Source organism: Agelaius tricolor, unplaced genomic scaffold, assembly GCF_023055355.1.
Source record: "Agelaius tricolor isolate 1412-34295 unplaced genomic scaffold, bAgeTri1.0.p SCAF_27, whole genome shotgun sequence".
NCBI lineage: Eukaryota > Metazoa > Chordata > Aves > Passeriformes > Icteridae > Agelaius > Agelaius tricolor.
Genome location: NW_027269287.1, coordinates 5,387,124 through 5,415,016, shown reverse-complemented (window position 1 = coordinate 5,415,016; position 27,893 = coordinate 5,387,124). Strand labels below are relative to the sequence as shown.

At 43.9% G+C, this 27,893-nt stretch overlaps 3 long non-coding RNA genes across 11 annotated transcripts; 2 read left to right on the top strand and 1 right to left on the bottom strand.

The window, feature by feature from the left end:
- Window positions 1-1,703: 1,703 nt before the first annotated feature.
- On the top strand, window positions 1,704-11,178 carry LOC139600424 (uncharacterized). Of its 6 annotated transcripts, none has more exons than XR_011682522.1 (4): window positions 1,704-2,713; window positions 3,735-8,380; window positions 9,024-9,769; window positions 9,852-11,178. It is a non-coding gene; the product is annotated as an uncharacterized lncRNA (long non-coding RNA). The 6 variants fall into 6 exon arrangements; XR_011682524.1 differs by lacking the exon at window positions 9,852-11,178 and having other exon boundaries at window positions 3,735-7,211; window positions 8,214-8,380; window positions 9,024-9,812; XR_011682523.1 differs by lacking the exon at window positions 9,852-11,178 and having other exon boundaries at window positions 3,735-7,211; window positions 7,976-8,380; window positions 9,024-9,812.
- Window positions 11,179-11,918: 740 nt separating this feature from the next.
- LOC139600427 (uncharacterized) lies at window positions 11,919-16,132 on the top strand. Of its 2 annotated transcripts, none has more exons than XR_011682530.1 (2): window positions 11,919-11,950; window positions 14,269-16,132. It is a non-coding gene; the product is annotated as an uncharacterized lncRNA (long non-coding RNA). The 2 variants fall into 2 exon arrangements; XR_011682529.1 differs by having other exon boundaries at window positions 11,922-14,094.
- On the bottom strand, window positions 15,086-23,988 carry LOC139600426 (uncharacterized). 3 transcript variants are annotated; one of them, XR_011682528.1, is made up of 5 exons: window positions 23,848-23,988; window positions 21,856-23,104; window positions 18,874-19,187; window positions 15,567-17,693; window positions 15,086-15,224 (listed from the first exon to the last, which is right to left on the bottom strand). It is a non-coding gene; the product is annotated as an uncharacterized lncRNA (long non-coding RNA). The 3 variants fall into 3 exon arrangements; XR_011682527.1 differs by lacking the exon at window positions 15,086-15,224 and having other exon boundaries at window positions 16,614-17,693; window positions 21,856-22,928; window positions 23,025-23,104; XR_011682526.1 differs by lacking the exon at window positions 15,086-15,224 and having other exon boundaries at window positions 16,614-17,693; window positions 21,856-23,154; window positions 23,848-23,987.
- Window positions 23,989-27,893: the final 3,905 nt, after the last annotated feature.

Here is a 27,893-nt window from a genome sequence, read left to right as displayed (position 1 = left end):
TTTTCTTCATTTTTCCATTTATTAAATAGGTAATGAAACTACTTGTTTAATTCAGCACCGTCTTCCAGTAGTGCTGTCTGTACTGCAATACTTTAATTATTTCTTCAGGGGAAATTGCTAATGATATCATAACTATTTGACTATCTGGTCTTTCCCATTTGAGAGCACAGAATGTAAGCAGACTTCTCTTTTTGTCACTGTTGTTTCTTAATCACATTCTTTTCTTCCAGTTTTAAAAGGTGATTTGTTTTTAGGGGCAAGTAAGGGAGACAAGTAGTCACTTTTAGGAAATTAGAAGTATTTTCTGTTGTCAGAAATTGATTTTAAAAGAAAAAAACCCTTATATTTTCTAAAAGGCAGATGCTTGGTTTTGTAAATTTCTTCTGGAAAATGATAGATATTACTTTTTCCAATGCAGCCAAAAAAAATTTATTGAAATACTCAGTTATACTACAAAGAGGGAATACTTGCTGCTTTCTGGCCTACCCAAAATTTGTCAATATGAACTGTATCAAGCATCAGGAAGTAGAAAAAATAACATGATTTTACTTGTGTTTAAAATAGCTCCTTCTTCCACCTAAGCTAATTCCATCAAAAAAAGAATTCATCTCTTCACTTCTTAAATAAGGTTCTGAAATAATGACTGTCTGACAGATTCTCACTCTTTCTCACTGTGACCAACACAGAGATAAACTGTTGTTTTCATCCACTTCGCAAAATCACAAAATATATAGCCTGAATTTTAAGTGTGTGCTTAATTTTTTTAATCTCAACATTTATTTCTATTGCTCTGGACAGAAGAGGGGGAAAAAAAAGTACATGTTACTTCTATATATTTCAATCTTGTTCTTTTTAAACTGTCCAATTGAGAACAGATTTTGAATTCTGTTTTATTAATTGCCTCTTTTCTGTTTGCAAAAATTATATGAAAGGCATTTGGATGGAGTTGAAGAGAAGGAATTGAGCCTCTAACCATTGTATTAAACAACTTTATGTCAAACATAAAGTCACATATGAGGGCTGTTTTATGCATCTCTGTGAACAAATAAAAGCTTGGTCCAGAACCTAATCTTGATCCTTAGGCAAGAGAAAGATTATTTTATTTGCAACTAATTAGAGCTTTGTTTTCCATTGCACTTGCCTTTTAAATGTTGGTTGCTGAACACCAGCTAAAATGTTTTTCATGTCTATATGTTCATCTAAAAATCAATTCAAAACAAAACAAAGCCCCATAATATTTAAGGAAGAAAACCTATTTATTTCACATGTTTGAGAAGAGTAATCACAAGCAAAGCAAAAGGGTTGTTTAAGAATCAGAGTCTACCAGCAAAAATAAGACCCTAATTCTTCATCACAGTGAAAAGAGTTTTGAAATGGGTCAGTTGATACCTTCAATAGCAATTTTCTGCCAATCTCCCAAAGTTTTTGTTTTAGTCTCAGTAGCAGCAGAACTCTGTCACTGGGAGGGTTCTGTTAGGCACAAGAAAGCTAATGTTCATTAATAAACAGGCATTTCCCTCCAAGGGTTAATTCTGCTCGTGCTTTCTGATGCAAGTGAGAATTGGTGATCAGTGACTAAAGGGATGACTGGTAGGAACTTTCCGGTTGGGCTTCCCAAAGGGAAGATATTCAAACCTTCACCTCTTTCTCTGGATAGCAGTGGAACCTCCGTGGGGTTGTGCAGGTCGGGGTAGGGAGGACCCAGCTGACAGAACCACTGCAGATCCATAACAGAGGACAAAATGAAATTATTGAAATAAAATTTTAATACATAAATATATAAATAAAACAATAAAAAAACAAAACAAATAAACATAATGAAAACCCCACTAAACATATATATTACAAAAAATAAAAAGGAAAACAAATAAACAAACTAAACCCCACAACTCCTCTTTTCCATGCTGCAGGTGTTTTCAGGTCTCATCTTTTTTGTGTCACGTCTATTTCAGCAGTCCTCCTGTCTCCACACCTATTCTCAGTACAGTCCCCTTCCTTGGTCTCATTCCACTGAATTTTCTTCAAATTTGCTCCCCCCTTCCCTTGCAATTTCCCCTTAGCCTTTCCAAATTTTCACCTTTTTGCTCTATTTTTTCCTTTGGGCCTTGGCTGATCCAGAGTCACCCTCCACACACAGACACACCGCCACATTTCCCAATGATTTTCCAAAGTTTCGAGTATCTCTTAAAAAGAAGAAAGTCTCCTTTATTTTCAGACTTTACTCCGATTTTGATTTTTTTCCTTGCAAAGCACGGACATGGACAGTGGCAAGGCTGAACTTGCTCTCTCTCTCACGCGTCACTGCCGCGGGCCTAACTGTTCCTAACACTATTTTTCCTGCTTATTTGGATGTTGCCGCGTTTCTTTCCAGTCCCCGAGACAGCGGAGACGGTAGTGTGGGATCCCCGGGAACGCGCCAGGATGCGGGATGCGCGCTTGCCAGGTGAGGCGCTCCCGCGTGGCGCCGCCAGGGGGCGGCAGCGCCGCAGGGCATCCGCCGTTCCCCCCGTCCCGCCCGATCGCTCCGCGCCGCGCACGCCGCTCCCGAGGGACCGCTGCTGGCACCGCCCGGGGCCCAGCACCGCAGCGCGCACCTACCGGCGGCTAGGGGTGACTCTCACTGAGCGGAAAGGGTCTGCCACTCGCTCCCTCTCTGTCCGTCTTACCTTCTATCCTTCCGGTCCGGGGAGAGTGCACTGCTCTACCTCCGCAGGTTGGTTTCTTCGACATTTCTTTTAGTAACAATGCAAATGATTATTATTAATAATCATATTCATAATGGTAATAACACCAGATATACTGTAATATACCATTTGGAGGTTGGTTGTTTGGAGGGAGGTTATTGTATCTCTCCCCCCGCCCCCCCCCCCCCGCACCAGACGGGTAAGGTGCAGGCAGCACCTCAGGACAGCTTGAAAACCAGGCAGAAACAATTACATCGTGATGAAAGCACGATACTAACGCAGCCGGAGGGGGTGGGGCGGAGAAATATGGTTTTGGTAGTGATTTTCCCTAATGTTGCAGTTTTCACTTGGTGAAGTTCGCTGGTGGTGGCAGGGTGGACATGGGGTCCCAGTGACAGCTAGGAAGCAGGTGGGGTCTCCATCATCCTGCACGAAAGTCTGCTCTGGTTGGTGCTGCATCCTGGCAAACCATAGCAAAGAGAGTTTTCCCTGCTCTGGGAGGTGTGTCCCTGTGTTCTGCTCTCCTTCCCGTCCCTGCTTTGGACAATCTGTCCAAAAGGTTGTTTTTCTGGAAGTAGGAGCAAAGAAGCAACGTGCAGCTTGTGTCTGGAGGGAAGCTGTCCTCTCAAGACGAGAATGTTTCCTCATCCACCAGGGACTGTGACTGGAAACTCTTCCTCAAAGCCACTTTGCGTCTGGTGACCAAAGTCCTTCCTTCTCACTAGCATCTACCCTTAACACACAGACACAGAGGCTTGTGTGATGCAGGTTACGGGGGTGTCTGCCGACACATAGGGACACCTAATCCATGTGGTGGGGTGTGACACCTACATGAGGGTTTCAAATTTGCTTCTACACACAGTTGAATCCCAACTCCAGGTCACAGGTCCACGATCACTGTGAGTTGAACTACTTCTTAAGATAATTTTCAATCCCTTGGTCTTAGGTAGTTGGTAGTTGGTCATTTAGGCGTAAAAAAAAAAAAAAAAAAAAAAAAAAAAAAAAAAAAAAAAAAATTCATCCTGTTAATTCATCCTGTTGTTTCTACAGTTGTTTGGGAAAAACATCCCCTTTTATCATGTCTGGAAAACATACATGCACACCAAGAAAGAAAAGAAAGAAGAAAAGAAAGAAGAAAAGAAAAGAAAAGAAAAGAAAAGAAAGAAAAGAAAAGAAAAGAAAAGAAAAGAAAAGAAAAGAAAAGAAAAGAAAAGAAAAGAAAAGAAAAGAAAAGAAAAGAAAAGAAAAGAAAAGAAAAAGAAAAGGAGTAACTGAGGCAATTCATATCACTTTTCGTTTTCCTCTAATGGGAGTAATGATCCCAGCTGAAATAAGTCAGTGGAGCTCAGGGAAAAATTGCCTTATTCTTCACATAGCTGTTTGGGATGAGCCTATTTGTACCTTCCCAGCAGGGAGACTCCCACCCCATTTTTGAGGTCGGGCTGGCTCACTTCTCCTTCCCCACCCACACAGAAACCAGGAAGCTATCACTGTGTCCCTCCCGACGGGGCCGTCCCGTGTCCCAGTGGACAAGACGGACTTCCCGCCCGTAGAATCACAGAATCTCAGAATCACGGAATTACAGGATCATTGGATGGGCACTGCAGTGGGAGCTGGACCTTATCCTATTTTAAATACTTCAAGTAAAACATGCTAAGCCAAAGCATGTTCAGAACTTCTCATTTTATTACTTAAGCACATTTTTATAAAAACATTCTGCTCAGAGTTTGGGAAAAAAAAAAAAAAAAAGGATGCTATTTCCAAATAACATAGAAAACTTTCTATCTTCATTTTGAGACCTCGTTCCGTTCTCCACCAGAAAAAGTGTCCCCTCCCCATAACAGAAGTCTTGGCTGAGTAGCAGTTGCAGGACTGGAGTCTGGAGTCTACTTTAAGCTGTTCAAATTACTAAAGCAAAAATATTACATTTAATACTTACGATGCATTTGAAGCGACTATGTCTGGGGCAGAGGAGCACGAGTGTCCTGTTTAAAGTCAAAGTCTCTTCAGGAAGTGCTACAGACTGAGCATCCTGATTCCAGCTCTTGTTGCCCGCCCGGACAGTTTTCAGAAAGTCCTATTCTTATGGTTAGAAATCCAGGTGTGTTATTCTCAATGAGAATTTTGAGGAGAGAAAACCTTTAGAGGAAAGATGGAAATAGAACTAAGCATTTCCCTTGACCAGAATCATTAAGAAGGATTTTAAGTGCTTCATCTCCTATTGTATGGTTTCAGGCTCTTAACAAGACTTTTTAATCTGATAATTATGTTCCGTACAGCTGCATGGCTGGAACACTAATAAATTTGGAAATAAACTAGTTTAACTTCATCAGATTTCCTGCCCCTTTAAAATCCCTTGAAAAAGCTGAATATCTTGCCTTTACCTGCCATATATTTATACATAAGTTAACAAGAGATAAATTTGAGAGCTACGTTTTAAAACAAGCAGTCACACATCCTTGTAACTTAAACAACTGGGCCAAATTCCTACTCTTTAAAAATCCGGTGCACCCATTTCAATGGCTTAGAACCAATTTGATGATTTCCTATCTAAAAATCTGCTTTTTATCCCTCCTGAATTCTTACGAGTTCAACAGCTCATGCGTGGGGCTGACCTGCACAGAAAGAACTTAGGTGATTTCTGAAGTCAAAAGCAATTTTCATTAATCCCTACCCCACAAAAAAAAAAAAAAAAAAAAAAAAAAAAAAAAAAAAAAAAAAAAAACACCACCCACAAACAAACACAACCCCAACCCAAATAACTGCTGAAGAAGAAAACCTGGGCTTGAGTGTTTCCAAACACATGCAGAGAGACAAAGATAAATGGTCCATACAAGAAAGTGAGTACATGTAATTAACAGCAGTAACCATAAACTGGGTAAGGGAAAAAAAACCCCAAAACTTCCAACCACACAAATTCAGGAGTTTCCTTCTTTTTCATCAGCTTCGGTTAGTGGAACATTAAAACAAGGATAATGCCAACTCTTCTTATTTTGAAATGAAGTCAGCTCTAATATGTTTTAGGTTTTGTTTTAAAAAAAGAAAATGTTTCTGCATTCGTTGGAATGAAGAGCATCATTCAAGGATTTTATTGAGGTACTTTAAGTAATAGGAATTATAACATGGTTTGGCTTAGCTATTTTTGTTATAATAATAACTTGATATAAAACCATAATCGGTAGAAACTAAAGACAATTTGCAAACATTTTATATGATACTTAAAATACTTCTTTTCTGTTTATGCTATACTTATTTTCATATTAGTAGAATTTGAGTTTTAATATATTGTAATTCTTATTAGTTTAATTCGGTATCATTAACACAACTTCTCATTACGTTATTTGAGTTTTGAGGTATAGTATATATAAGGTATAAACAAAAACATGTTGACAAATATCACTGTTGGCCTATTTTTACTCTGTTTAACAAAACTTGCAAAACTCCACAGAAGCTGCAGTCTGGCTGATGCATTCTGCTCCAAATAGCTGTATGGCAAATAATATGTCTCGTCATTGGCATTACAGAGGGAAGAAGGCTTGGAATGATACCATCCTGGCATGCAAATGGCTCACAAATCGTGATGGATGTCTCAGTCAGAACCGTAGGGAGGTACCTGCCCGGTTGTGACTGAGATGCCAACAATTTTCGGTAAAGCTTAGGGAGAATATGGCCAGATAAAGGTCCGGCCAAGGAATTGCAAGGGCTATCGGTATATCTGCAGCAGTGAAAGTTTCGAGGGGGTCCGGATCCAGATACTCCGACCCAGGACCCTCGGACACCGATGTGGCAGAGAGGGGCAGCTGCCGCTCATTGGCTCCCTGTGCCCCGAAGTGCCGGGCACCGCCGGCTCTTCAGTGGGGACGCCCAGCAATGTTCTTCAGGGGGCCACTGCCCTCCTGGGGGGCTGGCCGCCAGCAGAGCCCACCTTCCCCAGAAGACTGTTCCCCATGGCCTCTGTCTCCTCTAGCCCTGCCGCCCGCCTCCGCTTGCAGAGGCCTCTTAAATTTACCATCGGCCTCAGTAGGAATAATACTGTTAATAACGACAGCTAGGGGCGGCGCGGGGGGCCATACCCACCCCAGCCGCCTACTACTCGAGCCCGACAGCCTCGGCGTGGGACGCGAGCAGCACCCGACACCCCTCTCCCTCTCTTGTCCCAGTCTCGAGTATCCCTGAGGCCCACAGGCTAAGCTCTGACTCCACACCATGCCTGGAGGGAATTCTCAAGGAACGCCCCCCAGAAAGACTTTTCCCCGCTGCTGATGGCTGTCTGTTTTGGGGGGGAAACGGGGGAGGTAAGTGAGTGGGAAATACCGGGGCAAAGGGGAGGAGTGAGGCACACCGCAGTCCGGTGTGGGCCAGCGTTCGTGGCCGCCTTCCCCTCTCCAAAAGCAACCTGGCCTCCTTCCCCATGTGGCTTTTTTCTTTCTTCCTGCCCATCCGAGAGGGACTGGTCTGGAGAAGCCTCTCCTGACGTCCCTGCGAATGATGGTGCTCGGCGGGCGGCTGCGGAACGGAGACCGCGCGGTCAGTACCGGAAAGGGGAGCCCCCGGTGAGGGATGAAAGGGGAGCTCGGAGCGGTCCGGCGGTGCCGTGTCACTACGAGGCGGGAAAAGTGTGTCCGGGGTTGAGGGCAAGGCGGGGAAACCCTACTGTTCCCCGTCCCCTCTCACATCTTCATGTCTCTGTCTGCCGAAATAACGCGTGGCGGGGAAAGTTGGGGTCCGGGCCGAAGGGAAAGAGAGGGGCGATCCAGGAAGGCATCCCTTCCGGACGGAGGAATTCCCTGCGCCGCAGCCCTTTTTTCCTTTTTTAACATCTTCCTGCCCCCTAATTTCTTGCCGTCAGTGACAAATCTTATTCACGTGAGGGGAAGCTATTGGATTTCAAACCTGATCAGCTGATGGGCCCATAGGCCTCGTTAAACACACGCGAGGGAGTCCGTGACATATCTACACCCTGAGTATCGCACCTCACAGGCATGGGGAGTTAGAGAACGGAGACAGGCCGTCGAGTGTCCCTCGGGATTAAATCAAAATCAGTGGTGTTGGAACGAGGTGGTGGGCTCATTCCAGTGATTTTTTGGGGTGTGCCGGTCTGTACCGGAAAAGGATGGGGCACAGCCTGCGCCAGGGGACAAGGTACAGGTTTGTGTACAGGTCTGTCTTCTCCCGCTCAGCGTCCTCGTGGGGGTTAAAAAGGGGATCTGATGTCCTATAAGGATCAGAGGGAGGTGTGGTGACAGGTCTGCATCTCGCTTTAGAACTGTTCTCCCGTCAGACCTCCATAGGTCCCACAACGTGGCAACAGAACAGCAGTCTGGCATCACCCTAGCTCTGTTTCTCGATTCCCCTGTTGCTACTGAAAAGATGGAGAAGAAAACAGGAGAAGTGGGCTATCATGGCAAGGGGCTCGCGTCTCTGTCCTGGTCGATGTCCCGGGTGTGGGATGGGCTGCCCGATAAGCTCTCCTCTCGATGCTCGGTTCGGGGGATGCGCTGGGAGAGCTCCGAAACGTTTTGTCAACAGGCGTATAAGCATCCAAACTGCGAGGTTTTCATGTGGATGCTGGTGTCCCGGCTAGGGGGATTGGTGCTCCGGCAGCGTTGGAATCGGTGCCAGCAGCGCTGTCCTGTTCGTGCATTCGTCTGCAAGGCGCGGCACAGCGTAGAGACGCGATGACGCCGGTAAGGATGGTGATATGTTGCAGAGAGCAAAAATGAGTGAGAACGTTTTGGTGTCAAAACAGTCATCGCAGTTTGAGGTGTTACCAGAACAGAGGGACAACACCCTTCCCAGAAGGACAAACGGGCAAAGGCCACCACCACTCTTCTTCCCTAGAACCTTTGCAGCCCGTCCGTTTTGTCGTTGCTTTTAATCTTTATTTTCCCACCGCCCGGAGTGAAGGAGGCGCTCAGATAATCTACTCGGTCCTTTGGCTGAGATGCCTATGCTAAGAAAAATAACTCGAAATTGTTATCCTATTGACGGGAGGAGAAATTTACACTCGGGTTTTACTATGTGGTAGATGTAGCCGAATTTTGTGTATTTCCCTCCGTCTGCATTGCTCGTACCCATCGGCACATGCAGCACGGCAGCTAAAACACGCGAAGGGAAGACATATCTCGCGTGATTTTGCAACAACATTAAGCAGCGACGCTGCTTTTAAATTTAAATATTTTATGGACATAAGCCTAAAGCCCCCACGGGGAAAAAAAAAAGAAAAAAAAAAAAGATAAAAGCACCCCAAACAACTAAAAAGAAACACCAATACACACAACACATCATGTTCTTATGTCCTTATAATTTTTCTGAAATCATTTCCTACAGGTGCAGAAGAATCGTCCTATGAGAGACAGACAGGTTACTCTTCTGTTTGTTCACAGCCTGTTAAGATATGAGAAAACCAAAAATTCCTAAGAGGAGATGTAAAAAAGTCAATCATAGAAACACATCGTCTTGGAGAAAGTTCCACTAATGAACTACGAAAATCGAAAAGAAACCGAAAAAAAAAAAAAAAAAAAAGAAGAAGACGCGGTTAATCCAATCAACCACGACCTCTAACTTGCCGGGAGTACACCTTTTTCCTAACAGCCTACTGCGTTTAGAGCTCTTCCCCGCCATTCCCTCGCTGAAGAATTGCATTTCTGTAACATCAAACCTTTCGTTTTCATTACTTTTTTTAAAAAGAAGGGAGAATCGAGGAAAGTTTAAAGCCTACTACGATCAGCTAACAAGAGCTTCCGAGAAAGAGGTCTTTCCACGCAACACCGGTACAAATTCAATAAAGAACGGAGGGCCGTTCTGCAGGGAGGAATACTAAAATATTGTTGTTCCCTGAGATATTGCAGCTCCTGCCCCCTGCGTTTCATAAGCTCAACTTCTCTTCAAACAGGCACCCACAGACGGACACCGTATTTTGATCGCGGCAAACAACATGCGAAGCGCGGTGTAAGGAGGGGAAGGAGGCGATAATTACCACACCCCACCCCCTCTGGGGACGAGGAGTAGAGACGGGGCGGAGAGCCGAGAATGCCTATCACCCGAGGGATGCTCTATCTGCGGAGCATGCTTCTTCCCGCTAGGTATCTCTCAATAAATAGTTCGGGTTTTTTACTACCACTTTAATTTTTTTTAATTACTATTTTAAATTTTTTTCTGGAGCAGAGTCCATACACGGCGGCCAGGGGTATCAGTGAGACAGCACTGGAAGGGCACGTCCTGTACAGTATCAGTGGAGTATCCGTAGGACAGCAGGGTATCAGAAGGAGAGCACTGGAGACGGACTGCAGGATCCGCTCTCGGCGCGGGTCCTGCCCACGGACAGGCACCGGGAGGTGGCGCTGTTCCCCCGCCGCCGGGGAGGATGAGGGGTGCGGGGCTCGGGGCAGCCGGGGCGGGCAGCCGCGGGCCTTGGGCGGGACCGACCCCACGGAGGAACTGAACGTCCTCCCGCCGCCTTCCCGCCTTTTCTCCCTTCTCAGAGGTGGAGTCTGGCCTACCCAGGCATTGTACACTGGGCGGGGAGGGAGAGGTAAATATGAACTTCGTACCTGCAGACTGAATTTAAAATCAAATCAAAATATAGCAAGGTCTGAAACAGAAAAGAAAAAAAAAAAAAAGGCAACCCATAAAAGCAGCAAAAAAATAAGAATCTAATTCACTCCCCGGCTAGGGACCACATTCGTGGGAAACAGAGAGATAGCAGTGCATTCAGTGCATTCCAAACCTTGTCTTTTCGCTCAGTTATTTTACACCTAGATAAAAACTGAATACTCAAATAAAAGAACAGAAACGACATCTAGGAAATTTGGTTCATTCCTCTTCAGCCCGTGCCGCAAGCCAAAACCATGCCTTGCACAGAGTCAGCTTCTCTGGCCAGTCATCCCGGGCTGGAGCTGAAGCTGGCATTCTGCATGCTCGCCAAAACACACCTAACAAAGGGTTTAGTACTTCAGCCTCTGAAGACCTTAACATTTAGTGATCACATGAATTCTGGATAAAAGCAACACAACTTCTATCCCCTCTTCTTCTTCTCTTGATTTCTGCCTTTGTACCTCTAATAAGGAGACATGTTCTGAATCACAAAAAAAATGGTCATTGGCTTTTTATTATTATTTCCAGAGGAGGTACACAGTGAGGGTGTATACTCACTGGAAGCTTGTGTGTAAAAAAATAGATTTTCGTGTTTGTGTGTGTGTGTGTGTGTGTGTGTGTGTGTGTGTGTATACACAGATAAAATTCTAAATTCTGGGGTTTTTTCTCTTACAGGAAAAAAATTGTCATGCCAAACTTTAATTATTTCACCAAATATTATCTGTTTGGCGTTCTACATTTTTTCATTTCAATATTTCAGTCCTGCAGGGGAAATAAAAAGTAAGAACAAAACGAAAAGTAAAGAGAAAATAAAGAGAAAATGAGAAAATACTTCTACTATACCCACAGTACTTGCACCTTCACTTTTCTAAAAATAAAGTTTATGTGTAGAACAATATACAGTTCGGATTATTTGCATATAGTATAAGACAGGGATGAAGAGAAGTGGGAGAAAATTTAAGTGTAAAATGCTGAATACTGGGTTTAGAGAAGGATAGGTATTAAAAGCATTGGTGGGAAGGAAAAAAAAAGGGGATGATGGAGGAAATGAATGAGAATATGGAGAAAAGGATTTATTTCAGACATTTATTATTTACAACCCAGCAATCTGTCTCATGCAGCGGCCACCCCAAATCAGAGCATTATTAGCACTGTTATATATTAATTTGTTTATCTATCCTTGGACGGGAATCCAAGAAATCGCCAACTTCGGTGGAATTTCAGTCACCTTGGATGATTCGTGCAGATGCGCAGCGGAACATAGGCACCACTGGTTTTAGCGGTAAATCCGGTATTAGGCCGATATTGGGCAATGTATATGCGGGATGGCTGAGGAGGGGGCGGGGGCTGTATTTATTGTTCGTACTCCACCCGCCATGTTTAAGTGTCTGGAATCTGAGGGGACACGTAGCTCTCCCTGTTCTGCCCGTGGCCCCGGCAGAGGCGCAGGCAGGGCGAGGAAGTGGTGCGCTGCCACCCCTCCAGCCCTAGGGCTGATACAAAAGAGACCGCTGTGATTCGCAGGGCCGCCATGCAGTAAAGCGGGGCAAGGAGGGGAAAGGAGGGGGAGGGAAGCTGCGAGGCGGACCACAGGCATCCTGGCGGGGGGTTGATCCGGGGGCGGAGGCGGGGGCTACCCCCGTGTCGTCAGGGCTGCAGCGAGGCGCGGGGTAAGCCACCATGGGGTGCGAGGGATGATGCGGGATGCGCTGCAGGGACGGAAAGACAGACAGACCCACGCTCACTTTTGACTGCCTCCCCGCACACGCAAATGCGGCTCCTCAAGGGAGCGACAGCTGCACGTGCGCTCACGTGCGCTCATTAAAAGAAGGAGATGGGCGGGGGATGGATTGCGTCCGCGGGCCGGGAATCCCCGGCACCCACTATTCGTAAAAATGTGTAGAAATGGTGCTTTCTTAATGGATTGCTGCTATATGTGGTAAGCTAATCTGATGGATGACCGTGTCGATTTCCGTTTTGGGAGAATATTATTTTTTCACACGTTTTACGTGTAGGCACATGACTGTTTTTTACTGGGTGACATGTGAGCGTAGGGCTTGTAAAACTGGAGCGAGGAGTAGCGCTGGAAATAACGTTAGAAATGGCAAATAATTAAAAGATACTTGTGATTAAATCGGCACAGAGTAAAAGACACTCTAATCTTTATTATAAAAATACATGCATAACAGTCTTTGGGGAAGGATAACTTTTGTCCGATATGTCCATTCAGGTAAGTTATTCATAATCTACGCATTTGAGCTTTCAAAAAAGAAAAAAATACTATGCATGGGCTTTAATTTTTTTTAAGTGGAATGACGTTGTTCGTTTAAAAACAACATTCCTGGACTATAAAAACAGAGTAATCTTCTGGTTTTACTATTTAAACTACTCTTCTTTATTTTCATTACACATTAAGGTAAACTGAAATGTCCTACCTGTGATTGTCATATAATTCAAGGCCTATGGATTTTCGGATAAAGCAGGTGTAAGGCTACAAGCAGTATTTTTTAAAAAAAATCTAAATGCTCTTTCTATAAAAATTAGGTGCTGGATTCAAACATGCTTATGTTAGAAACCGTATGTCACACATTTAATAATGCGGCACCTAAGACAGAAACTACAAAATGACTTCCTCAGAGAAAGGTCTCCATACCTGGCTCTGCATATTTTAAGAAAGAATTCTGAAATAAAGTATTTCTGAAATAAAGGCAGATACAAGTGCACTTAGAGGCTGCAAAACAGCAACGAAATTTTAAAATCCATTTAAATTGCCCCCACTACACCCCTTATCTATATTGCCTTATACCTTAAAATGGGACGGAAGAGGAGGGGTGTGTTGGTGATTTCTAAAACTTGCTTTTCTTAATATGAAGTTACTTAGATAATCAACTTCCCGTCTCCAGCTAGCGTTGTGATAACTGAGCAGGGTAGTAAGATCCTCAAGCCTTTTTAATGTCCAATAAACATCTTATGCACTTTGATTTGTAAAACTAGCATTGTTCATAATCTGTAATCTTATACAGAATAGAAGCATGGAAGAAACTGGATATAAGGACACATACACTTCAGTCTCAGCAAAACACGGGGAAATAGGAGGGAATGGGGGAAAGGAGAAGTATATTTGAAGAAATAGAAAGACAGGAGCAAAGGACAAGTGGTAGGCTGCAATATTAAGTAAATTAAAAATAATGCAAATATACCTTACATACGCATCAGTATTAAAAGTAACACACGCTGGAGCAAACAGGAGCAGGAGGAGGAGAAAAGAATGGCACAACAGGGGATTCCGGCTCACACACCGTAGCCGCCCGCTCCCATACGGGCTCTTCTACGCGCCGCCGCCCGGCCCCGATCGCTCGTTTCGGGGATGTTTGTTTTGTTGATAATGATGATGATATTTGGAAGAAAAGGGGAGGCCCCACTAATTCCCGCTAATTAGGATCTTCGCAAATAGGGACGATCGCTCCCAGGATCCGCGGTCTCTTCTCCGAACAGGGGGATTTGCATATTCTTTTCTTCTTTTTTTTTTTTTTATTGCCCTACTTTCGTTAATGTATGTAAGTGTAGACGGATGTACAGAATGCCTTCAGCTGACGTCAGTAGACGCGACCTCTCCGCTAAGTCTTGAACGTGAAGAGGGGATGGGGAGACTCGGGGCGAGGGCACAGCCGCGGAGATGCTCCGCGCTGTTCCGCGGGCGCGCAGGCTCCCGCCCGCACTCTACCCCATGAAATAAGCTCTAGCAGCAGGAGCAGTGCTCAGCCCAACGCTTGGCCCCAAAAGAATGCCGACCTCGCCGCAGCACTGCAGCAGAGTCCGTCCAGCCTTTTCTATCTTTTTTTCTTTCAATTTATATCTATATCTATATATATATATACATATATAGATAGATAGTAATTGTTGTAGTAGTAGTAGTAGTAGTAGTAGTAGTAGTAGTAGTAGTAGTAGTAGTGGTATTTGGACGTTATTTTCTGCTTCTTTTCATCAGGAAACGAGCGGTATATAGAAACTTTCAAGCAATTTTAAAAGATAAAAAGAAAATTCCCTCCTTCCCACCCAAAGCGTTGCATGACAGAGGAGCGTTGAGCCGGTGAGGGGGCAGCATTCATCCGGGCGCTGCTCTGTAGTGCGTCGCAGGTACTGGGCTTGGACAGAGGAAGTGGGGGAAGGTAGGCTGGCGGCCGGAGGGGTGGGGTAGCCTTCATCTCGGGTCGCAACCGCTGCCGTCTGATCTGCAAGTCCAAGGCGCTCTCACGGCTTTGCAGTGATGCTTTCTCACTCCACCGGGAGGAGACGCCGTGTAAGCGGGGATTCGGTGAACTACAGATACCGTACTGGCGGGGTGTAGATTAGAGCATTCTGTCCTCCTCTTCCCCTTCCCCTTTTGGAGACTCTAAGGTGTGTCATGATGTTTGGGAGAACTTCCCGGGAAACTTCAGACGAAGAGGCGGCAGGGTGAGATGTGGTGATAAGGTGGCTTAGAAACGAGTGATGTTCTCTGTTAGGACCAAAGTTTCTCTCCTTTTCTGCTGACATTATTTACACTTTTTCAACCTTCTATGAGCCGTTCCAGAGCATCTCTTTGGACCTCGACACAGCCGTTCCTAGGGCTGCACACCGCGTACTCACGCACTGCATCTCCCTTCAAGTATCTTAACTAAACTTAAATGCCCTCTCCAAGAAGCGGAAACATGTGTTTCTGACTGGGGGACCGCTGTCGACTCTTACTCTGGTTTTTTTCGTTCAGCCGGGCACTCGTGCTGAATTCCCTCGGTTCGCTCGGGGCTGGCGTGTGGATCCTCACAGAGCTCTCTTTGTCCGCCAGGTCTCCGAAGGCTGTGCCGGCAGGGAATGCCCGCCTGCCCAGGGCTTCTGCGGTGCTCTCCCCGTGGAAACATTCCGTAGAAGTCTGCAGCTGAGAACGGCAGAGCGCCTTCCCTCTCCCTGGAGCCAAGCGCCGGGGGGGACATAGGCTTGTTATCATATCTATAAATATTTATATGGATGGATGCATACATATGCATACACATGCATACACACATGTGTCTGTGTAAGGGCATCTGTAGGGTGTGTATATGTGTATGTATGTATTTAGTAATTATCTTCGCTCCTCCCACCGCCAACAGCAGCCCCCTCGCAGCCCCCCCCCTCCGAGGGACGCCGTGTATAACCGACCCAGAGTGAGGGGCCAGCACGACATCGGCCCCCCTCAGTCACACCCCACACGCCCCTAGACAGGTGCTAGAGCAAGGATGAGCAGCCCTGCCATCTCCTCACCCTGCATACCTCTCTCTATCCCTCTATTCCTCCTCCATCTCTCCTTCCACCCCTCCCTCACAGCACACCTCCCGTTCCGGCGCTAACCCAAACTTCTTCCCGTCGGACCCCGCACCCTAAAAGCTAGGTGGGGCTTTTACTGGTGTTTTCATGCTGTTCTCAAACCCGGAGAGATGGATGAGAGGGGGCAGAAGGAAATGGCAGTGCTTTAGGACATCCTCCTTCCAGTGACGAGAGATCACGCTACAAGTTTGCCTGACAACAGGAGTGGGAAGAGTGTTTTTTGTTAACACCATGATTTTTCCTGTTTGTTTTTTGGGGGGGTTGGTTTTGGTGGGGTTTTTTTGGTTGTTGTTTTTGTTGTTGCTGTTGCTATTGTTGTTGTTTTGCCTGCTGTTGACCGGCTGCTTGGTTTTGGCAAAAGTTGCACAAAATATCAGTGCCTCCCCGAAACAAGACTCAGATGAAACTGTTCTTCAGAAGTTAACTGGAGGAAAACACCTTAGGAAGCTCGACCATTTGCTTCTTCTTCTTCTTCTTTTTTTTTGTTTTTTGTTTTTTGTTTTTTTTTTTAATGTTTCCAAAGAAATGCAAGCTTCCCTTCTTCTCTAGGAAAAAAGTACTTATTGGTCTTCTCTGCACTAGAGATTTCTAATTTGTTCTGTCTGTCAGAACGGGACTATGAGAGGTTTTGGTGCAAATTCATTATCTCTGGCAATGCATAACGTATAGTAGGAACTGAAAAAGACGGCAATGGATGAAGAACAATAGAGCTTCAGTTCATCAGCAACAAAAGCGTTGGGTAAATTGGTTGAATTTCGGAGCACGTCCTCCTCAGCAGAGAGGCTGGACTAGACCTTGGCCAAACCCCCAAAATCTTACAGAACCTCACATACAACAGTTCACTTTCTACTCCAGGGCGTGGGAAAAAGTGTGTAAAAAGAAAAAAAAAAATAATGGCAAACCCAAGCCAACTTTCTCCATTTCTCCCCCGTTTTCATGGATGGAAGATTTTAAACTATTTTAGAGTCATTGGAGCAAGAACAACACCATGGATCCAAGGGACACTTTTAAATAGAGATGGAGAGGGGAAACACTTGAATTTCTGGAGACTTGAAAGAGGTTTTTCTGCTCCTAGGGGCCTTGGCTGTGGGAATCTTTGTTTGCCACCAGAGGCTCAACTCACCCCCCTACATGTGGGATAAAATCACTCCCTGATAAAGGCGAAGATATGTAAGTACTGCAGTGTTTATGTGTGTGTGTGTGTGTGTGTGTGTGTCCTGAATTCTCTGCAAAATTTGGATGCTGAATCCCCGACAGATGGAGATTTCCCGGGTAGCCTCCTCGGGTAGCTGGAGCAGGTTGATTGGCTGCCTTCTCTCACTCTCGGCAAGGGACTTTTGATTAACAAGGCAGGGTTTATGATTAGACACAGCGGCTTACACCGGTGAGCGGATTTTGTGTCTGTTGCTAAACCTGTTGGTCGTCGGGCTGTATTTAATTGTGGGAAATGTTAATTATCTAGCAGACTGCCAGCGGATGCTGAGCAGCTGTGGCTTCTCAGGGAGTTTTTTTGCAGTGCCTGGTTGCCCTCGGAAGATGTGCAGGCACAAAAGCAAACACAGAGTTGAAAAATAGCAGTTAACAGACCACAGGAACAAACAAACAAAAATGCCACAAAAGTGTGTGGGGTGGGAGGGGGGTGGAGGGCGGTAGGGGAAAGAAATGCAGAGGGAAAATAAAAAAGAAGGGGAGAGGAAAGATAAGTCGGAGACATATCTTGCAGCTGGTCAGGGTGCAAAGGATTGCTCGCAGTCCATCCGCTGCCTCCCAAGCAGTGGGTCACTCGGAGCAAGCAACCATCACTTCTTGGGTTTTCCAAAATCTATCCCTGCCAAAATGGCTCTGCTCAGCACAGGAACGCATCTGGCAAGGGAGTGTCGGGACAGGACAGTTCCAATGGAGTTGCAGGAGGGCCAGTGAAGAGCCGCGCGGCTACTCACCCTGGCCCGGGGATGCCCCTCTGCATCCCCCTATCCTTTCCAGCAAAACAATGTCATCTTTCAACAACCGCAGTCCACTCATGTCCGTTGGGTGAAACTGCCTCATCGCAACATCTAAGAACAGCGTTGCTGCCTGGGAAATAACAAGAGCAGCAGCAACAACATTAATAACAATAACAATAATGATTTTTTAGTTGAGGCTGTTGTGATCGATATAATACGATGAAAACCAGCAACTTACATTGTATTTATTTACCCCCGCGGCCCTTGATAAGCTTGCAGAGCTGTAAATAGAGACTATGCCTTCCTAGTAATTCTGATTTCAGGACATCATCAGTCAGGAAATGTGGGAAATCTGTGGGAAATCTGGCAGGAAAATGCTGGTATAATATATTTTGCCTGTTTTGAACTGAAGGCTAGGTGGAGCCTCCAACCTTTATTAAGTAACTGGCAGCTTACAGTACAAAAATTCTAGATCTGCCTCTACAATTCCATTTGAGATCTGCCTCTATAGTTTTCACCCCTCCTGTTCAGCAGCCCCAGATAATATTTTTAGCCTTTTATTTTTAAGTGCAATTCTTCAGAAATAAGAATGCAGTTTAAAATACACATATTATATTATATTATATTATATTATATTATATTATATTATATTATATTATATTATATATTTCTGGTAAGTATTGATTGCCGTCTTTAACCCTTTTTTATCATCTTTAGCAGACACAGGAGTATATCACTCATATCTGTTTTGTTTCATCTTAAATCATCTGCAGGAAATGTAACTAGTTTTTTCCACCTTTAATCTAGGGTCAAGTGTTTTAGCGATTTATCTAATAATCCCAAAAGTTAATATACTCAGTGCCTTCTAATCACATGGATTTATCCACTCGTATATATTTCTGGAACAAGATGTTTAAATTGTGATCCTTTGCTTTTTAGGGGGCTATTGTTCATGTTTAAACAATTCAGACCACAGATAATTACAGTTGCAACAAGAAATGGTAATCTTTGAGGTTTTTTTTAATAAAAGTCAGATGATATTGTATACATTACCGACAGAAAACATATCCTTTAACAGCACATGGTTTCCACGTGTAAACTGACTGTTTGGGGATTTGATTTTTTTTTCCTGTGATTTTGAATTCTTGATACTCTGTCTTTTCTTATGTCTGAATTTGGATTTGTACCTTTTTGCATACTCTATGTTTAATGTAAGAGAAGTATAATCTGTTGCTTGTAAAATGAAATTGTGGTCACAAAAGAAATTATAAGCCACTTTCATTTGAGGGTAAGGCAGTTCAATGACTTACCTGAATGGGAGAAAAGGGATGCTGCTCTGCAGAGAAAAATGGCTTGGACTGTACTGGCATGCCACAATGTTTACATGAATTTTGTCATAATTTAGTGCAAAAAGGGAATTTATGCAACACACTTCTTATGTATGTCACAGCTGCTTAAGTGGGGTTCCTGTGTGTCCTCCCAAAGAAGGTGGTGTTGCTGGAGATAGGATGGGGATCTGATTGCAATAATTAGAGAATCATAAGCATTCCTCTTTAAAGTCAATAGAGGTGGTTTACTCTTAAGAAATCCATACAGGATGTTTACATCACAGCCATCTGGAGACCTAAAAAAAGAGTATAAAACAAGTATGACAATCTACAAGCCATTAGCAGAAATTTGCTAGGGACCTAGAAGGAAAAGGTCAGTGTCTTGTATTCCATAACTTCCAATAAGCAGGTATTTCTACAGTGACTTTGAAAGTTTTACACAATTATGTAAACTGGAAGAGAGTGGGCAGTGTTAACAGCTGCTTTTGACAATCCAGGTGATGTTTTGGGCAGAATTTTCACAACTGTGCTTTTCTTAAACTTTCGACATGCTAGGCAACAGTCCAGTTTTAGAAAAGTGCTTTACAACTGCTGAATATATTTTCATATTCAGAATAATAAAAAAGTTAAACTCATTATGATTTTGAGGCTCTTGATGTCTCAGAGCTTGAAAATGTAATTGGTAATAAGACTAATGAACAGCTGGGTCATAACCACCACATTGCCTCTTTTGATGTGCTTAGGCTCCAATGATTAATCAACAAAATATGTCAGGTGTATTGCAGTTACTTCCCAAGTTAGTGTGTAAGTGAGGCAATGAAAAGAAAGCTTGGTGTTTTAGAGATATGCTTTGTCTCTTTGAAAAAACACCAATTTACATTAACATATCTTGCATTTAAATCTGGTGGTGTGACAGCTGGTGACATGGCTGCATTGAACATGTACATATGCATCTGTGTTAATATACACATATGTACATATACACTTCTATGTAAGCACAGATGCAGATACCCACACATACACAAGGATCACTTGTAATTTCATGCCTTTGACTGAAAGAATTTAATGCATAAGCTCACAAACTTGTCCTGTGCAACACATGCTTGATCACCAACAAAACTGCCTCTAGTTGTTGCCACAAAAAAAATCTTTTGCCTATCTGCCAACTCAGAAAAACTCGTATAAACTCATTAGAACTTTGTATATTAATCAAGGTGATCATGTGCCTCTGGTTGCTTCAGATATCTGATTCAGTTGACCCTGTTATGCCTGAACAATCCAAGAGATAGTGAAGCAGCTCAGTAAGACATAACACAGCATCATAAAAATTCTAACCATTTTTGTGCCAGGTTCTGAATTTTCATCAAAGAACACTGCCACAAGTAGGTCTTATGTATCCCAGGTAAAAAAAACACTGTTCTTTTTCCTGGTGGCAAAAAAACAGTCTATACCAGGATAGATAATACCTGTTTAAAACAGAAGTGCTTAGCTTCAAAGTCTTAGAATCTGAAAACACAATTAAATTGATAATGTCCCCGCAGAATTCAGATTCAGCAGTTAGTAGATTAGCAATGTGCTACTTCTTGGTGGCAGTATTAATTTTGGGCTGTGTCATACAAATGGGATTTTTTTCCCCCATTTTCATGTTTCAGTAATTGCAATAAAAATGGGCTTGTTGATACAGTTGTTGTTTTACAGCGTAACCACATACACCTGCATATATATTTTAATACAAACACAGACACATGCACCTAGACTGACACATGTACATATGGCTCCCCTGTGCACACACAAGGGAACATAAGCTTTATCATACAAGCAAGGTCTGTAGCCGACATAGAGCATCAGCAACTTCAGTTTAACCCCTTGAATTTAAAAAAATCGACCTAAAAATTAGCAATGTATGTAAGTGCAGGTTAATTTACAAACAAATGCATTTAAATGCTGTGTGACCTATAGACTGTGATTGTACTTGGACACATGTTTTATTTTGCAGCTTAGAAAAGTAGCAGCATGAATTTTAACTCGTATTCCTTTAAGAGTTCTGAGCAGTCTATAGTCTGTCTGTGATGAATTTTTTTATATGTATCTCACTGAACACAGCACACAAGAGCTGTTGAAGTGCATTTATTAATTTCAATAGTAAACATGGTAGATCACAGTGAGAAGGTTCATTTTATCACAAATACTCAAGAGACCTTTAATGTTTGCACTTGAAAAAATTCTATACAAATTATATTGTTAAATAATTCAAAGTACAATGTTCTTTTAGTGGGGGGCTGGGAGGGGAGGAGGAGGAGCTGAGAGACTTAAATTCTAAAACTCTACATCACTCATCAAGACTTTTCTCTGTCGGTTCCATGAGTAACACCAGCATGCAGTTCTTTTCTCTTAGTACGAGGTCAATAAAAAGAAACGATAAATCAGCTTTTTTATTAAGGCGTTTTGTCAGATGATGTATGGTCTTAGTAAATATTGCTGCAATGTTCACCTGTGTTGCATTCTAACACAGACACAGAAACACACACAGGCTGGGAGGGAGTGGGGGGTGGGAAGAAGGGCGGAGAGAGGTTATAGAAGCTACAGAATACGCTGAGCCTGCTGCTTACAGCTTCCTGCACAGACAGGCAGAGGAGAACGCCTCGCACAACAGTCCTGCTGTAAATACCTGAACCACGATGGGCGCCAAGCACGACAGATATGCGGAGTAAAAATAAATGCACACCTCTTCTCTCCCCAAAGAAACTAACCAACCAACCAAAAAAAAAAAAAAATCCCTCATAGACACACAAGGACAGGGCAAATTGTCAGTGTAATTACACATCGACTCGTTGCGTAGCACAGCCCCCCCTCACGGCTTTCAAGCGCAGGGCCCCGCTCCCCGCCGCGGCATCCCTCCTCACTAGCGGGGGCTGCCCTAAGAGAAGCGCAGCAGCGCTCCCTGGGGTCGGACAGGCTGCTTACCGTCCTCGGGGAGAGTCCTGTCGCCCGGCCTCTGGATTTTAGAGCGGTCTGTGCTGCAGAGGAGGAGAAAGGTAACGGCGGCGGGCGGATCCCCCGCACCGGGGCGGCGGAGGCGGCGACGCTGGAGGCCAGACCAGACTCCGTCCCGGCGCCGGCCGCTGGTGGCTCATGCATATCAATAGCCGTGTGTACTCGTAGTTTCTCATGACATCATCATTATCTTGTTCTCCCGCGGTCCAGGACCTCTGACCTTGCCGGGCTGGCCCGCATTTTGGCACTGAAAGCCCTCCAATGATGGCCCTTTCTCCTTCTTTCAGACCGGGAGCGGCAGCAGCCGGCAAGACCGCCGTCTACTTCTCCCTGGTTTTAGGAGCTCCGAGAAAGGGCGAATCTCCCCCTTCTAAAATACACACGCAGGCAAGGTATTTGCAATCAAGCTGCCACCATTTGGCAAAGAGCTCTATGCCGTGTACAATGTAAGGGGATCAGGAGCCGCATCCTCGGATCATCTTTTTACTTTCTATTGAAGTGGATTTTCCCCACCTTCTTGTTCCTCCTTACACTGCGCTGGAAATTGCCGAAGGCTTTTCATCTTTATAGAGGCTAAGGTGTCTTTCTTGGAAAGGAAGCGATTCACAATGCAAATTAGGGGCCTGTAAAGGAATGGATGCTCCTTTCTCTTAATGCAGCTTGACGCAACTTAATAGCTGGTTTTATTTTCTAGTATTAAGAGACGAATTGATGTCTACCCTTGCCGGAAATTACTGGCTGAAACAAAAAGTTAGGAATAAACTTTGAAGGCAAGGGGTCATTCTGTAGCTGCACATACATACAGAAATACTTACATAAAAGGATGACATTTTAAAGCAGCGCTAGTGCTCATGGAGGGAACAATACTTTTGCCAGAAAGAATCTGGACTGTAGCAAGGACAAAAAAAAAAAATGTTCTGAGGGAAGCGAGTTGTTATCTTTGGTTATCTAGCTGTATGAGTGTTTCGGTCTTCATAAAGCTAGATAACCGAAAGTAAAAACTCCTTCAAGGTCATCGTACAGCATGTGAAAATGAAAGATTGCTGCAAGAGAGTAAAAATCGAAAAGGGTCAGAAATGCTTACTGAATCTAACATTTTTGGAGCTAAAGATGAGACTGGAGAAAGTTAAATGGCATACTTATTCCAAAATACGAAGTTGATGGCGCACTTATTCCAAAATATGAAGTTGTCGCATGGCACAGAATGGATATTCACCCGCTGCAGAGAGAACATGGTACTGATGGTAAACAACGTATGCGCAACTATTGCTGTTGAATAAATAAATAAAGAGAAACTAAGAACAGTCAGCATTAAACCAGACTAAGAGGATATTTTTTTTTTTCTATTAGAAACCTAATGATGAGTTTCATTTTGCAAAGTAATTCATTGCAATGAAATGGCCTTGAAAAATAAAGATGATAGTTGGTGATGAAGATGGTGGTGCTGGTGATACAGAGCTGACTACTGAACTGAGGAAAACTAAAACCCAAATACAACAACAAAAAACAACAATCCAACCCAAAACCTGTCTGTGTGCATCTGAGACAAAGCATTGAGGTTAATTTCAAATCATGTGAAAGCAAGCTTTCAGAAAAAGTTTACACCGAAGTGCAGGCAAGCTTAATTAGAACTCGGCGGAGTTGCGCAAAAATGGAGAAAAAAGTAATGGCCGATTTTTATTCCACTATTCGAAACGCGAGCATAGATGCTTCTCTTTTTCGAGAGGGTTTCCTTGAGGAAGCTACTGAAGCAGAAAGACATGATGGAGACGAGACCGCCCTCCCCCCGTCAATGTGTGGAAAAATGTTCTACGCCTTGCTCTGCACCTAGCTTGGAAATGAAAGTGACATTTACTCCAAAACCCACGTGTGCGCCTCCTCTCTTTTTGTTTAAGGATGATCAGGTCTATCCTGGAAACAGCTCTGGCATCCTACACCGAAATAATTAGGACGTATACAGACCTGACAAAAACACGGAGAGGAGAGGAGGGGAGGAGGTGGAGAAGCGGAGGGTCTGTCTTGCCTAATTGATTCCGTTAAACGATGTGCAGGAGATGTGAACGGCTGGGTGCTCCCATTCCCACGCTCGGGGCAAATGGCAGCGCCGTGCCCCGGCGGTCGGTGACAGACAGCCCGGCGGGGGCCGGGGCCGGGGGAGCCCACCGCCGACACCCGCGAGAGTATTTCCCACCCACTGCCATCCCAGAAATGCTGGACGAAGGGACGGGGCTGCAGAACACGCCCGCTTCCCCTGCGCCGCACCCCGCCGTGCCCTCCGAGGGAGAAGGGTGGAACTTGCGCCCGGGCGGAACTTGCGCCCTTCTCCAGTGGAGGTCGCGAGGGGACGCGGGTTTTGGTCCCGATGGAGGAAGGGAAGGTCAGGGCAGATGTGTCGGGATGCAAACAGTCCTGTGTTTTTAACAAATATTATCTTCATAATTACGGCTGTTTAGGCGCCTCTTGCAGTGAAACTGAGGGGGATTCATTGCTTAGGGTAACATATTTTCTTTGGACTTGACCTAAAGGTTTGTCCAGAGGCACGCTCGAATGTGATACTGAGTTAGTAACCGAACGTTCTCCACTGCAGATTAAAATAAGATCAGCAATAAGGGAAGGTGGGTCAGCGGTCTCCATCCGTCTGGGGCAAAACTTTTGCTCGCCGCTCTTTATAATTATTTAATTTTATTTTGTTTTTTCGCTTCGTTGTTGAACTGCTTATAAAAAACTTTGGTTTGGGGCTTATACTGGGAATATTTACCTTCCCGCCACACATTGCACTGTGAGAATGATGGAACAAGGATCCAGCTAGCGTGTTCTGGAAGCAGCAGGAGCACTGAGTAGCTAAACCAAAGAATTTTGCCTCAAAATTTAGACCATCCTCTCTGTAGCTGTTAAAATAGCCTTAGTTTCGGACGGAGGGTGCTCCTCGTGGCCGTCGGCAGTGCCGGCTGGGACCCCGGCTAGGCTCTTTTCAGGATAAACCTTTGTTTTGTCTGCGCTACGTATGCTCAAAGTTTTACTGCTGCAGCGCCCGGTGAGGGGAGCTGTGTTTATTTACATCAGAACTGTGTTTGAACAGCCGGGCTTTCAAAGCAGAGTGCCCGCCTCTCATTTAACTGCATGTCTAGGGGTGCTATTTACCTCGAGCCATTGTCTACTACAATTAACATTTACACGACAAAGTGCGGGGCCTTGTTTCTTAACGAGCTTCAATTAAGGCGATAAGCTGTTTTCTGGGGAAACCCCTTGTTTACTTAGGCATGAATGGGGTTAATTTACTTAATTTACTTAAGATGTTGCTTGCGTCTAGGTCTTCGTTGTAAATTTGTGAAAGAAAACATCAGAGAAAAACAGCAGCATTATAATCGCGTGTTTGCCATTGTCATCTTAAATTGTTTTGTATCTTAATAATGTCACGTGATTATGAATCAATAAAATATTATTGGCTATTATTACTTCTACTGCTCTTACTCCTTCTCTTCTTCAGGAGCAGAGACCCATTTCTCTGCACCTTTTTTTCTACACAGTAAACTTCTGACTTGGGGAAAGAGAGCATGTGGAAATGTGGTAATGCGGTAGCAGGCCCTCAGTTTTATGCTTTAACAGGCTCACGCAGCAAGTAACTAGGAAAGGTAATCCTTCCCTAGAATTAAGTGTTGTTCCCTCAAAGCTTGTGTGGAAAAAAAAAGTCACTCTATCAACCAAAGAAAAAGTTTTATGTTACGGGAAATGAAACCAAACCCAAACCCAAAAAGATGAACTATAAGTGGGCATTTCTCTCCAAGCCAGTTCTAGCTCTGAAGGAGACCGGATCAAGTTTATTTAGCATACCAGTGCACTGTAGAATAGTTGGAAGGTAGTTGCAGGTTGTGTGAGTATGCATGTTAACTAGCAGGGATTGGGGCTTATTCTTTGTGAAAACAGAACAGCAGATTGCTGTGCAAGGCCAATGTTAAAAAGGCAGCTGAATTTAACACCATCTGGAAGAAAAGATCCCTTGATGACTTTCTCACACCGTCAGACAAAACTGGTGTCTCTTGTTCTGTGGCCTTGTCTATGCAACCACACAATACTGAGTCATTATACTTTTGCTGAGAGAAAATTTGAGAACACATTATGGGTAACTGGTGAATGACCAAGTTTCATTATACCCGCTTAAGTCGATTGAAATCTACGTCTAGAGCTATGAATGGCAGCATTGTTTTCCTCAACAGGGCTGTACTAAATGTCAGCACGGTGTAAAGAAAAACTTGAAGTCTGCAAATAACTTACCAGATCTCAATTATAATATTTTCCCACGCTAGAACTAATATCATTGCTAGTGCCTACAATGCATGAAATACAACAAAGGTGGCAGAGGAAAAAATGAGTTCATTTACAAGTTATTTCAGCCAGACAAACACTTTAACTTTCTTACAATGGCTTCGGCACAAAGAGCTGCATAATAATTTTCTGAAAATTTCAAGCAACTAAACTGCTTCTTACGAAATTTGAAAAATAAATTGTGCAAACTAATGTATTTATTTTAACCCTCCAGTTTAAGACTGATAAAATATTAGTAGATGCACTTTACAGTACACAGATCACTTTGTGTGAGTCTAGCAGATGATTCCTCCTTTAATGTTAAGCAGAAATGGCACAAGCAAAGCAATGAGAAATGTATTTCTTCAGGTGCTGGAGGAAATCCACCAGGGCATCTCAGTGTTTGCACAGGTACCAGAAGGACAGTTTTCACTTCTCTCATTTTTTAACTACTACTTTTTTACCTCACTTTATAGTGGTTTCTGTTATGAGTGCTGTTCAGGTCAGTCCTCTGCTTATGATTCATGCACAGTGAAGACTATGAAACAGCTCAAAGGCATGGTGAAGAGTTAGTTGTGTGTGCTTTGTTAGAATGTGTTTTAAACCTAGGTGACCATGATTCTGTCTGCATTTCATAAAGCACAATACAGTCCCTGGCATAAAAACTTGAAATGATGAGCAACTACCCTTGTGCTGAGTAACACATCTCTTCAGCAGCTCCACTTGCTGCATTTCTCAGCAGTTCCATCGCTGCAGCCCTGGATACTGGGGATGCTGGTGCATGGGGCAGGCAGAGGACTGGTGGGGTAACTGGGCAGGTGTTGGTGCTAGATAAATTATTTATTTAATTGCTCATGCAACCACTCATGAATGAGAGGCAGCTGGGGACATCTGGATCGGGAGCAGAAGCAGGGCAACGCAGGCAGGTGATGGGGAGGTTTAAAGAGAAGCCAGTCCTTCACTAGTGCCCTACCTACTTAACAAAAGCTGGCACCTGTTGGAGGAGGGAGTTCCTTTCACCAACCAAAGATGTGTTGTTTGTATGAATGGATCTATTCATGACCACACCTCTACTTTCCTGAACTTTCCATTAATACGCAATAGCATAGGGTAGATTCATTATTTTTGTTTCAAATAAATTGTGAAATATTTTGTTTTGTAGAGAAGCCAAGGACACATTGCCTGTTAGTCAGATCCCTCCCTTCCCAGCTGAATTAAAAACAGTTTTCTGACTTCTTTTGGCTAGAAGGAGAGGTATATGTGTATAGCTGTCCCACAGGGACACTATTTAAAAAGGTCACTAAAATTTTTAAAACATGCCCCACTTCCAGAGATTGCTCACCCTGTAGTAAGCATATTTATTACCCCTTACATCCTCTATTATTTTAACTTAGAAGAAAGAAAATGTCAGACTTTGATGATTCGATTTTCTATTAAACAGCAAGTGCATGAGGTAAATATTAGGGCATTTCTTATCGCCTTTTCTGGGAGTGGGAAAAGAGGAGAAAGGAGCCCTTTGATTGTGCTGTTGCTTGTCAATAGTGCCTGTTTTGTTCTTCCTGAAGCTCTCATTGGTGTATAAACATATAATTATAGACATACATTTGTGTATGTATACATATACATCCATAGTTTATGGTGTAAAGCTGGTGTGACCCTGTCAATGTCAGAGTCTGACACGGATGAAGTTGTGTCATCCACTTTGT